Here is a 12,772-nt window from a genome sequence, read left to right as displayed (position 1 = left end):
TCTCCAGAATATCAACTAGTTCCACCCCCTATCCCTTATTATCAACAGCCCCTTCAAACATGAAAAAGTTAGAATAGGCATTGCCCAAATAACCCTTAAGAGTGGGAGAAAGATCAAAGGAGATGGTGGAGTTGTATATAGAGATGGTAGGGTTTAACAAGTAAGCATGATTGCTAAATCATTATATTGATATTTCTTTTAGTCTCCAATGTGTTGGAGCAGCTAGTAGCAAAAACATAAAATTGTGAAATTATAACCTCTACCAAACTCTTAAATCTGTTCTATAATGAATTGTTGTGGTGTGCTTTGAAATTTATTACTTTTTTGTATATATGTTGTTTTTTCACAAAAAAGAAAAAAAAGTCGATTGTGGTGATGAATGCACAGCTATATGATGATACTGTGAACCACTGATTATATACTTTGGATGATTACATTGTGAATATATAATACATATCAATAAAATTGCATTAAAATAAAAAAAATGTATAAACAAATGTATGTGTATATATACATATGCAAATACATTTAAACACAAATCATATCACATTCTACATGTTTTGTGGTTATGTTGGTATTTGTCATCCCCTTTATTGGGCTACAAGTACCTTGAAAGTTGGGAGACTGATCTACTTGCTTTTTTTTTTTTTTTTTTTAACAATTCAAAGAGTTGTAAAACAATTATTTCTAGGTTTACAGAAAATCATGCTGACCGTAAAGAGTTCCTGTATACACTCCCCCACCAAACACACAGTTTTTCTAGGGGGTTAATATTTTGTATTTGTTCTGTACAGTTGAATTATTTTTATTTTTATTCTGATAACATATATACAACCTAAAATTTCCCATTTTATCTACTTTCAGTTACACAATTCAGTGGTATTAGTTACATTCAGAATGTTGTGCCAACATCACCACCATCCACTGCTAAAATGTTTCCTTTTAACCCTTCTAGTATCCAGCTCAGTATCTTGTGCATAATAAGTGTTCACTAACATTTGTTAAGTTGTGAAGAATAAACCTGCAGGCAGAATTTCTTCTAGTGACTCTAGGAATGCCTTAAAATTTCCTTCATATCCTGTGATATGTTTTCGGTGTTTAATTATAACTTAGAAGTCAACAATACAATGTTACCTTGAGAGCATATAAACCCTGAGGATATTGTTGAGTATGACATAATTCCTATTCTGTGCACCCTTGAAAACTCCTTGTCCCCCTGGGATTTCTGGGTTAAGGGTGCAGAAAGATAGAAATAAAAATGAGATGTTAATCCCTTAACGTTAGATTATGACTGGAGCAATTTTCTGTGTTGGTCGAATTCTTGCCTTCTTTTTGTCTTGTACTTGTTCCTTTGTCTCCGGCTGAAATGGAACCAAATGTGGATATTAGTCCCTTTTCTTATTTCCATCCCCTCTTTACATTCCCCGCAACCCCTCAAAAATCCACATAGCTGTTTGTGTGGCAAGTTTGATTTAGTGCTGGGGTTGATGGAAGTGGGTTTACTTTATTAAAGAAACACAATCTACTTGAAATTGAACAGTCTTTATGTTAATCAACAGGTTTTTTTTTAATTGCAAAACTTCATTTTCAATTTTGTTAGAGCAATTAGTTAATTATACAGTTCACCCTCAAGCTTACCTAAAGACTTGCAAATTTGAAAACTAGGTGAAACTTAAAAATGATACCTTGTAAGAGTTTGTGTGAGCAAATTAGAGCTGGCTCCATTCTTTTTGCCTGATGTTGGGTGTGTGTGTATTTTTCTATTACACATTAATTCTTTCTTAGGACTTTTAAATCAGTAATAGCCAAATATTGAAATGGCCAAAGTCATTTGATCCATTACCCCTACCCCCAAAATAAAACTCCCTTTTATTTAGAATTAAAATTTCCATGTCATTTCGAAGGGTAAAAATACCCCACATTTCTGGGTTCCAGCTGCAATCTAGATACAAGCACAAAATCTCTTCCCCCAGAGCCCCTACAATGACTGGTATCCAATGCAATGGGTTTTGGTATTAAAATAAGCAAACACTATTTCTCCCATCCAGACATTTCCCAACAAACAACACAGGGAAGCTGAAGGTTTTGTAGGGTCTCTAAAACTATCTTGAGAGCTATGCATACTCAATGATATTATACCCTTTTATTTTGATCGCCTCATTTGCCTCTGCTGGAGCTTATGTTTGTAGTGAGTTTGCCAGATTCTGTAGAAATGGCAGGTAAGAGAGAGAGAGAGTTGGATCGGCCTAAAGGGATTTGAATTTCAAAGCTCAGCAGCAGTTCTGTCTTTAACAGTAGGGATCTGTTAGTCTCCAAATACAGCAAAAAATATCTCATTTATCTGGTTTAGTGAACTCTGCAGAATATAAAACATAAAGCCTCTTCACTTCAGAACTAAATCTGCTGCTGTATTTCATTAATTTGTTAAAAAGCTGAAAATGTAAGTTCATAATTTCAACATAATTTAACATAATTTCCCATTTGAAAATGTTTATCTGCTTAAAGGAGCAAAGCCATATTTTGTTAAATTCCAGTGTAAAGCGATCTCTGACAATGTGTCTTTACGTGCTTGTGGACATGCAAGTCTGTGTGTTTGTATGTGTTGTGAACTGAGTGTTCAATGAACCATCACACTGTGATTACATTTTTAGAATAATGTCTCTGAAGAATCAGGAAGTATTTAATAATATATAATGAACTTGACTAATTCCATTTGCTTTTTCTGATGTGCCTCTTTCATCAAAGCTGCAAAGTTTTGTGTGGTTTATGCTCTAAGGGCAGATATGCAAGTTTCACTGTTCTCTTAAAGGAAGCAGAGCCATTGTTTTCAATAATGAACAGTTTTATGACAGGGAGGAGCCTGCCAAAGAGCTCTGTGGAACCCAGTGGGTTCAGGAAACTTCCCTCAGGGGTTCCTGCCTCCCCCACTTTCAGTGACAGCACATCCGCTTGAAAAGCTTTTCTAAATTGCAGTGTCTGCCTAGGTTTTTACTTGAATACAGTTTTCCTAGGCCCCCCAATTTGAAAACCACTGATCTTGAGTAACAGCAAAAGGCCCTCACAAAGGTGTGTGGAAGTCTGGAAAGGTTAAATGACTTCCTGATAACAAAACTGGCTACCAAAAGAGGTCTCCCAACTCATGATTCTGGCGCTTTCTACATAGTAGACTGCCTCTGGCACCTCATTTACTGTCCTCAACAGCAATAACCTCTAACTTAAGAAAAAAGTGAAAAGTTAGTAGGCTATATAAAAGAATCAAACAGTTTTATGTCTGTTCAGGACACAATTGACCATATTTGGACTCATCCCACATGTAAGAACAGGTAGGAGCAGAGCTAATTTGGATCTCTATACATACCCAGGAACACAAACCCTGAAGTGCTGGTATTTATTTATATATTACAGGTAAGAGGAGAAGAGCATTTGAAATGTAGGGAGGTGGTGTGGGAGGGTGAATCTTGACAGTGACATGTCTCCTGAAAAAATAAAGGTGATGATCCAATTGAAATTCTTTTGTTTTGCAATAATTTTCTAGTTATGGTACAGTTGCAAAACTAATACGAAATTCATTTAGAGAATTCTAACCTACCCTTACACACAAACCCCAGACACCCAAGTCTACTGATTTTAACATTTTACCATCTTTATTGTATCATTCTATCTGTCTGTCTGTTGATCCATCCATCCATCCATCCGTCCATCCATCCGTCCATCCATCCCTCCATCCATCCATCCGTGTATATCTGTATTGCATTTAATTGTCATGGTCTCTTTAGTAGCTCTTTTGTTTTTTAATCATGGAAACATATACAACATAAACTTTTTCCTATCTTAACCATTCCCAAGCATAACAGTCCTTGGAATTAATCACATTTACAGTGTTGTGCTACCGTCACCAGTACCCATTACCGGAATTTTCTTATTATCCCAAATAGAAACCGTATATTCATTATGTATTAACTTCCCATTCCACCTACTCTACCAGTGCCATCCCCCCCAACACACACACACTGAAACTTATGCTCTACTTTCTGTCTCTCTGAGTTTGCATATTCTGGGTATTTCATATCAGTGGAATCAGACAGTATTTGCCCGTTTGTGTCTGACTTGCTTCACTCAACACGATGTCTTGAAGGTTTAGCTATGTTTGGCACACCCAACTGAAATTTAAGACCAATCCTCTAAAACATCTTCTATCACACCAAACAACAGAAAAAAACAAAAACAAAAACAAAAACTATGTATGGCCTAATAACTTCAGGAATAATCTTAACCCTTGGCTCAATTATGGGGTTTAGGGAAAGGGCTTAGTTTCTTTTCAAAACACCCATAAATGTTTTCTCGATGAATGAATAACATTTTTGACATGTTTGTGTTTGGCTATAAAATATTTCCATGTTAACAGCTAAGTAGTAATATGCAAACATCTCTGAGGCTGCTAAATGACTAAAAGAAGTGAAAACATTTCATATTTATATCTATCTGTGAGTATGTGAGAGAATTTGAAAAAGCAGTGTCTTTGCTACAACCAAAAAAAAAATTAACCCAGTTATATGAAGTAGGTGATAAATGATGAAGGAAGAGTTGAGATATCATGGTTCTGGCCAAGTAACTAAAAGATGTTTGCTACACTGCAGAGGGGACACTTGAAGCCCTTTTGTAAGGATTTTGCATCTGTGTTTGCTTTTAAGAATTGGGCTAGTGCTGAACATTGCTCTGACAAAGGGCAGAAAAATTTGAAGTTAGGTTTGACTGGATAACTTTAAGAGGAAAATTGGGGCTGGACATTGAGAGGGAAAAGTAAGTAAAAACAAACATATAAAGGACCGAGAAGGAACTTTTAAATGACCAAAAATAACTTACTAAGATTGTAAAATGTTGGTTGCGTATTTGTGGTGGCATTCCCTATGAAATATTTAGTGAATTCTAAATTGTTTGCTGAATGTTAATGTTAGCGAATTATAAATGTTTTTGTGTGATGTGATGTGATCCTTTTGTAGAACCCCCAAAATGTGCATTCATTCTGCATCTAAAGACAAAGAAAATGCAAGAAGATGCAGAAAGTAGAGCATCAAGAGGACAAATGGTATCTGGATTAAACCACAAATGTCAGCATTATATATATAGTAACACCAGCTTCCATGGGTTTCGATAGGATCAATGTAGTGGTTGAATCTCTGAAAGTCCGTACTTATTCTTACCTGATATTGACTTTTTATTTCTTACTTTAATCACTTTCATTTATATATGGAGAAAGAAAAGCCCATAAGACACCTAGGGAAAGATGACCTGTACAAAATTATGGACTAGTAGGTATTAGAGCTGTAAATCCCACATGAGCAAGAGTTCATGAGACTTTGACCTTTACATTACAAGAGCAGTATCTAGATTAAATAAATATTAAGACATTTCTTCTGCTTCATATTCTCAATTGCCTTCCTTTGAAGTGAGAAAAATTTTTTAGCCTAAAATAAGTATAAAGCCCTCTACACTCAGTGACTCTCTTTTACACTGGATGGCTCTTGTTCGTATTTTATTATTACTATTTTTCAGTATACCAAAAGTAGAGGGAATAATATAATGAATGTCATATAGACATCATTTACTTCCAGCAATTATAAATACTTACCAATAATGTTTCATTTACAGCTTCAGTTTTTCCTGAAATATTTAAAACTAAATACCAGATATCATGTTATCATGTCATTTCATGCCTTTTCACTCTACATATAGATACACAAACACAAGTATATAAAATTAAGGATATTTTTTATACGTAACCACTGTGACATTTTCAAACCTAACAAAATTTAAATTACGTGCTTAATATCATTAATACTTAGTTCATAAATATTTTCAATTGTTCCCCAAAATACCTCTTTATAGTTGGTTTATTTAAATCAGGATCCATAAAAGTGATTTGCTTTCTATTGCTGCTGCAAAATTTGCCACAAACATAGTGATTTAAAACGACACAAGTTTATTATCGAAAGTTCTGTAGGTCAGAAGCCTGACACAGCTCTCACTGGACTAAAGTCAGTCAAGGCATCATATATGCTGCAGTCTATTTGAAGACTCTGGAAAAAATGAATTTCCTTATCATTTCTAGTTTGTAGAGGCTGCTTACATTCCTAGGCTCATGGTTCTCTTCCCTTCTTCCATCAGCAGAGCCAACAAAAACACATCAAAAACCAAGTCCTTCTCATGCTGCCATCTCCTTAGTTATCTATAGCTGGGATAAGTTATTTGCTTTTAAGGACTCATGTGATTAGAATGTGCCCAATTTTCCAGGATAATCTCCATATCTCAAGATCCTTAACATTAATCACATCTGTAGACCCTTTTTTCATGTAAGGTAAAATATTCCTGTGCTCCAGGAATTCAGATATGGACATTTTAGGGACTTCTTGCTCTTCATACCATACCATGTTTATTTTGTAGCCTCTCATTTATAGATGCTTTCCTGAAAGGGTCTAACAGAGTACGCTTTCTCTCATAGCTCTATTTATTCCATCTCAGCCTCCAGATTTAAGTTGTGACTAGTAAGAAACAAATGAATTGGAGGACTTCCTTTTCCAGCTGTAATGGGTTAGCTTGCAACAGACTAACCATCTGCCCAAAACAACTAGAATATCTGGGAAAAATACAAAGCAAAAATAAAAATCAGCTGTTTGAATATATGAGCGAGCAATTAATGGAGCTAGGACCTAAAGAGATAAGATCATGGAAAAAATGAAATGCACTGAAGTGAATATTGACACTACTTTTTCCTTTGGGAAGTTTCGTAGTTGGCAGGTCAGAAACCATTAAAGGCCAAACAAAACATAACAGTTTAGTGCTTGAGGCAGGATATCTGTTGTAGGAGGTGGCAGATGACATGAGAGCCTAAGTCCTAGGAATTGTAGAGAGATGAGGCAGACATCCTTTGCATAATTTCTCTTTGAGGTATTTGTGAATACTCAAACACCTAATTTAAAATTAGTTGCTAATATGCTAAAAAGAGCAGATATTTTAGCAATTTCTTGGCACTGGAGGTATAAAAATAGGAGTTCAGTAAAGGGCAAAGAAGAAGGCCCCAAATTAATGCTATAAGGTTTCAGTTGATAGAGCTGCAGGTTATAACCTAAGAGTAAAATTAAACCAGTATTAATTATTACTAGACTGGTCAAAGTGATCTGTCCATCTCCTATCTACCTATAGAAATGAAATGCAACCTTCTTCAAAAGAAGGTGACATTATGCATAACCTCTAAAATGTTCCATAATTGATGTCTGGAAGAATTATCAGACATTCCAGGAAATAAGAGCAAATAACCAAAATGCAAAAGTTAACACCAAAACAAGAATAGAGGTGTGTCAAATATTGAAATTATTAGGTAAAATAGATATTTATAAATACTATTATAAATAAGTTTCAAGAAAATAAATAAAAAGATGGGGCATATCATGTAGGGAATTGGAATCCAAGAAGCAAAATTAAATGGAAAATTTAGAACCGAAAGGATTAAACAAGTGAAATTAATAATTCAGCAAGAGGATTAATCAATAGGTTAGAAGAGGTAGAAGGGAAGAAGAGTGAACTGGAACATAAAAACAATAGAAGATATCTAGTTCTTTGGTGTCCCCCTGCTTCGTACTTAAAAAAAAAAACAAACCTTTTAATGTAGTAACACATGAATTGCTCAATAAATTATCTACATACTTAAACTTCAAGACTAAAAAAAACCAATAGAAGATATCAAGATTAAAATTCCGAGAGAAAGCTTACAATATATGCCATATAAGGAGAGATTATAAAAAAGAGAATATATTGAAAACATCTAAAATATATGCATTTGTATTCAAAGGAGAGCTGATACTTTGGAATGGGGCAAAGTAATGTTTAAAGAGAATATGTTTTCGAAATATTTTCACAACCGAATAGTTCATAACCTAACTAAATAGAAAAGAAAAACATAACCATGCAAAATCTAGAACCTTGCTAAACACTAAAGACAGCAGACAAGAGTATTAAAACAGGCACAGAGAAAAGACACAATTACCTTCAAAAGTGAAATAATACAAACTCTAGCTGGCATTTCAATAGAAAGAATGGACTGGAGTTTTACATTTTGAAAGAAAATAACTGTCAAGCTGAAGTTTTATTCCAAGCCAAAGTATCCTCCAAAATTGAAGGAAAAAATCATGGCATGTTCACCAATACAGAGCACATACTTTTATGAAAATTGAAATTAAATGAGAAATTTGTTACAGCAATACATCTGGGAAAATCACAAATATTTTAGAATTAAGCAACATATTCCGTATAATCTCTGGGTCAATTAAGGAATCACAAGAACATAGTTAAAGTATTTTGAAGTATATGATTTTGACACAAGACATATCAAAATATGAAGTATGAAGTAACAGCAGTGCTTGGAGGATATTTATAGCATTAAATACCTCTATCAAAAATAAGAAATGTCTAATTAATGGCATAACATTCAGTTTTAAGGAACTTGTGTAAGAACAGAAAAGAAAGTCCAAGTAAGTTGAATAAATGAAATAAAGACAGGTATGGGAATTTAAAAAGTGGAAAACAGAAAACAGAGACATGTTAAAGTTGGCTCTTTGAAAATATGACAACTTCATAAACCAATAGCTAATCTGATCAAGAAAAAAAATAGAAGCAAATCAAATTAGCAAAATCAGCAATTAGAGGAGTTATTATGGATTCCACAAACATTAAAAATATTTTTAAAAATGTTTTGAACAACTTTATATGAACAAGTTTGACATTGTAGATGACTTGATACGTTCACTATAAAATATAACTTAAAGCAAAACTGACAACCTTATATATCTTAAGGAATTTTAATTTATCTAAACTTTCCTGTAAAAAAAGTCTAGGTCCAGTGATTCTTTTGGGAAATTTTATCAAACATTTAAGAAAGATATCAAACCAGCCTTACCAAATTCTTCCAGTAAAATGATGAGGAGGAAACATTCTCAATGCTTGAGGTCACAATAGACCTAATGCCAAAAACAGTCAAGGCCAATACAGAAACAAAGAAGAATGAAAAAGAAAAGGAAATTAGAAACCACTATCTCTTATGAACATAGACACCCAAAATTATTAGAAAATTAAGTCCAGCAATATATAGACAGATCATAAATTCAGTAACCAACTGGATTTACCCTAGGAATGCTATATTTGTCTAACATTTGAAAATCAGTGTTTTTTTTTTTGACAGTTGTATTCACGTACCATACAATCCATTCAAAGGATACAGTCAGTGGCTTTTGATATAATCACAAAGTTATGCATTCACCACTATAATCAATTTGAGAATATTCTCATTGCTCTGGAAAAAAAATCCCCTCCCTCTTATGCCCCTTTGTAATTGGCACTTAGCTTTGGTGTAGTACCTTTGCTATAATTGATAAAGAATATTGCAATGTTACCATCGACTGTAGTCCTTAGTTTGCATTAACTGCATTTTTTCCATACACTACCACCTATTATTAACACTTTGGAATAATGACATACATTGTTTTAATTCATGTAAGAACTTTCTTATATTTGTACAATTAGCCACAGTCTTTGTTCACAATAGGTTTTGCTAAGTTATATAGTCCTATACTTTATGCTCTAGCTTCCCTTCTAGTGACATACACAACCTGTGCTTCCCCTTTCAGCCACATTCACTCTCAGCACTGTTAATTACACATACTAATGTGCTACCATCACTTTTATCCACTTCCAGACATTTACAATCAACTTTATTAAACATTCTGTACACCTTAGCATCGTCTGCCTATTCTCTACCTTCTTTCTATGTCTTGATAACCTGTACTCTAGATTGTAACTCCCACAGTTTGTTGTTCATTATAATTAGTTCATATTCGTGAGAGCAAACAATATTTTTCATTTTGTGTCTGACTTATTTCACTCAATATAATGTCCTCCAGGTTCATCTATGTGGTTGCATGCATCAGAGCTGCATTCCTTCTAGATACCCATGTATGAAAGAATGAAAGAAGATCCATATCTCATGCCCTATACAAAAATGAACTCAAAATGGATCAAAGACCTAAACATTAGAGTTAAGAACATAAAACTTTTAGAAGAATATGTAGGGAAATTTCTTATAAATCTTGTAATATGAGGCAATTTCCTAGACCTGACACCCAAAGCATGAACATTGAAAAAAGAAATGGATAAATGGGATCTCCTCAAAATTAAACACTTATGTGCATCAAAGTACTTTGTCAGGTAAGTAACAAGGCAGCCTATGCAATGAGAGGCAATATTTGGAAACCACCTATCAGATAAGTGTTTAATATCCAGAATGTATAAAGAGATTCTTCAACTTAACAACAAAAAGACAAACAACCCAATTACAAAATGGGCAAAAGACATGAACAGACACTTTCCAGAAGAGGAAATACAAATGACTAAAAGGCACATGAAAAGATGCTCAAATAAATGGCTATTAGGGAAATATAAACCAAAACTACAATGATATATTATCTCACATCCACTTGAATGTCCATTATCAAAAAAATAGAGCACAACAAGTACTGGAGAGGATATGGAGAAAGAGACACACTTATCCACTGTTGGTGGGAATGTAAAATGGTACAAGTGCTCTGGAAGGCAGTTTGGTGGTCTCTCAGGAAGCTAAATATAGAATTGCCATATGATCCAGCAATCCCATTACTAGGTATATATTCAGAGGACCTGAAGGCGAGGACACAGACATTGACACACCAATGTTTATAGGAGCATTATTTATGCTTGCCAAGAGATGGAAGCAGCTTAAAAGTCCATCAATGGAGAGTTGGCTAAATAAGCTGTCGCATATACGTAATGATGGCATACTATGCAGCTGTAAGACTGAATAAGTTCATGAAGCATGTAACAATGTGGATGAACCTTGAGGACATTGTGCGCTGAGTGAAATTAAGCCAGAAATGAAAGGGCGAATACTGCATGGTATAAACTAATATTAATGAGTGAAGTTTGAGAGTTAATAACACAACTTTTCAGGAAATAGAAAGTGGGTAGAGATTGGGCATTTAATGCTGAAGGAATACAGATTGTGCAACGGGACTGATTAGAAAAATTCAGAAATGAATAGCTCAGTACTACCTGATGGCAGCACAATAAGTCTCCCGAATGAAGCTGAATGTGCGTGTGATTGAGGAAGAACTGCTGGGGGCATGTATGGAACCAGAAGGAAAGGTAGAGGATAAAGACTGATACAGTATAACTTAGGAATGCCTAGAGTGGACAATGATGGTGATTAAATGTACAAAAATAAGAATGTTTTTATGAGGGAGAACGAATATCAACATTACAAGGTGTTGAAAATGGATGGTACATAAGAAAAAGTATAATCAGTGCAAACCAGGATCTATAGTCAGGAATAACATTGTAATATGCTTCCACTGAGTGTAATAAAGCCATCATACCAAAACTAAATGTCATCAAGCAGGGGGTATGGGGAAGGGGTATGGATTCTTTGGGGAAGAAAAGGAAATGTCATCATATAGAGATGCCATCATATAGAGTATGATGGCGAAGACATGTCTGTTTACTTTGGTTGGATTGTATGATGTACGAATAAAGTTTAAAAATGAACAAGGAGAAACAGGTGCTAGAGAAATGTGGAGAAAGAGATGTACTGTTGGTAGGGAAGCTGATGGTAGGGAAGCTGAGAGGGGCAGCCTCTCCAGAGGGCAATGTGGTGCTTCCACAGGAGGCTAGGGATGGGATTGCTGTATGATCTTGCAACCCGTTGCTATGCATATACCTGGAGGACAAAGTGGGGACACGAATTGCCATTTGCACACTGGTGTTTGTGGTTGCAGTGTTCTTGATTTGCAATGGGTTGAGGTGACCTAAAGATACAATGACTGAGAAACAGAAAGGGGAAGAGTGGTGTTTACATACAACAGATACTGAGCTGCTGCAAGAAAGAATGAAGTTGTAAGGCACTAGGTGAATGAACCTTAGGGAAGTTTAATGAAATGTCAGAACCAAAAAGGCAAATATTATTATGCTTCACTCATATGGACTAACTATAATATGCAGACTCAGAAAATTGAAGTCAGGAGCATAGGTTATCAGGTTGGTGTCTATTGTAAAGGTTCCTAGATTGTAAACTCTTATGGAAGTCACATATATTTAGGAGTTGTAACTTATATTTCTAATTTCTGAGATACTGACTTATTTGTATATAATCTGGCTGTTCTCTGAAACTTCGGGTATTTATATGACACCTGAGACTCAGAGTTAGAGCACTGAAACTATGAAAGTCAGCATTACCCCATTAAGCAACTGTTTAAAAAGCTGAGGAAGTGATCAGACTTTGTCTGGAGATATGAACGAAGCTGATCTGGAGAGGACTAAGGTATATCAGAATACTGGGGAAAGGATATGGCTCATATTTCAAATTGCAACCTCTGTTTGAGACCAAAGGGATAGATATTTATTTGGTGCAAAATTTTTATTTGGGGTAGCATATTATCTAATTTAACTTCTATGGTCAATTTACTTGAACATCATAATTATGTGCAATCTTGATAGGGCATGAGATCTTGTTGCTTTGTTACAGGTTAGTGTGATACCCCCATATACCGCACAGTAATTTGGGCTGTGAATAAACAAGTATTTGCCAAGTACCCTTTGGGGACTGGAGAGAAAGAGGAAATATCCAACTTCCCCATCTGGGGAATTCTTGATATTCTCCCAAGGAGTAGGGAAAACCAGTTAAATTTGGCTGAGT

Source organism: Tamandua tetradactyla, chromosome 2 (genome assembly GCF_023851605.1).
Source record: "Tamandua tetradactyla isolate mTamTet1 chromosome 2, mTamTet1.pri, whole genome shotgun sequence".
NCBI lineage: Eukaryota > Metazoa > Chordata > Mammalia > Pilosa > Myrmecophagidae > Tamandua > Tamandua tetradactyla.
This window is presented reverse-complemented; position numbering follows the sequence as displayed.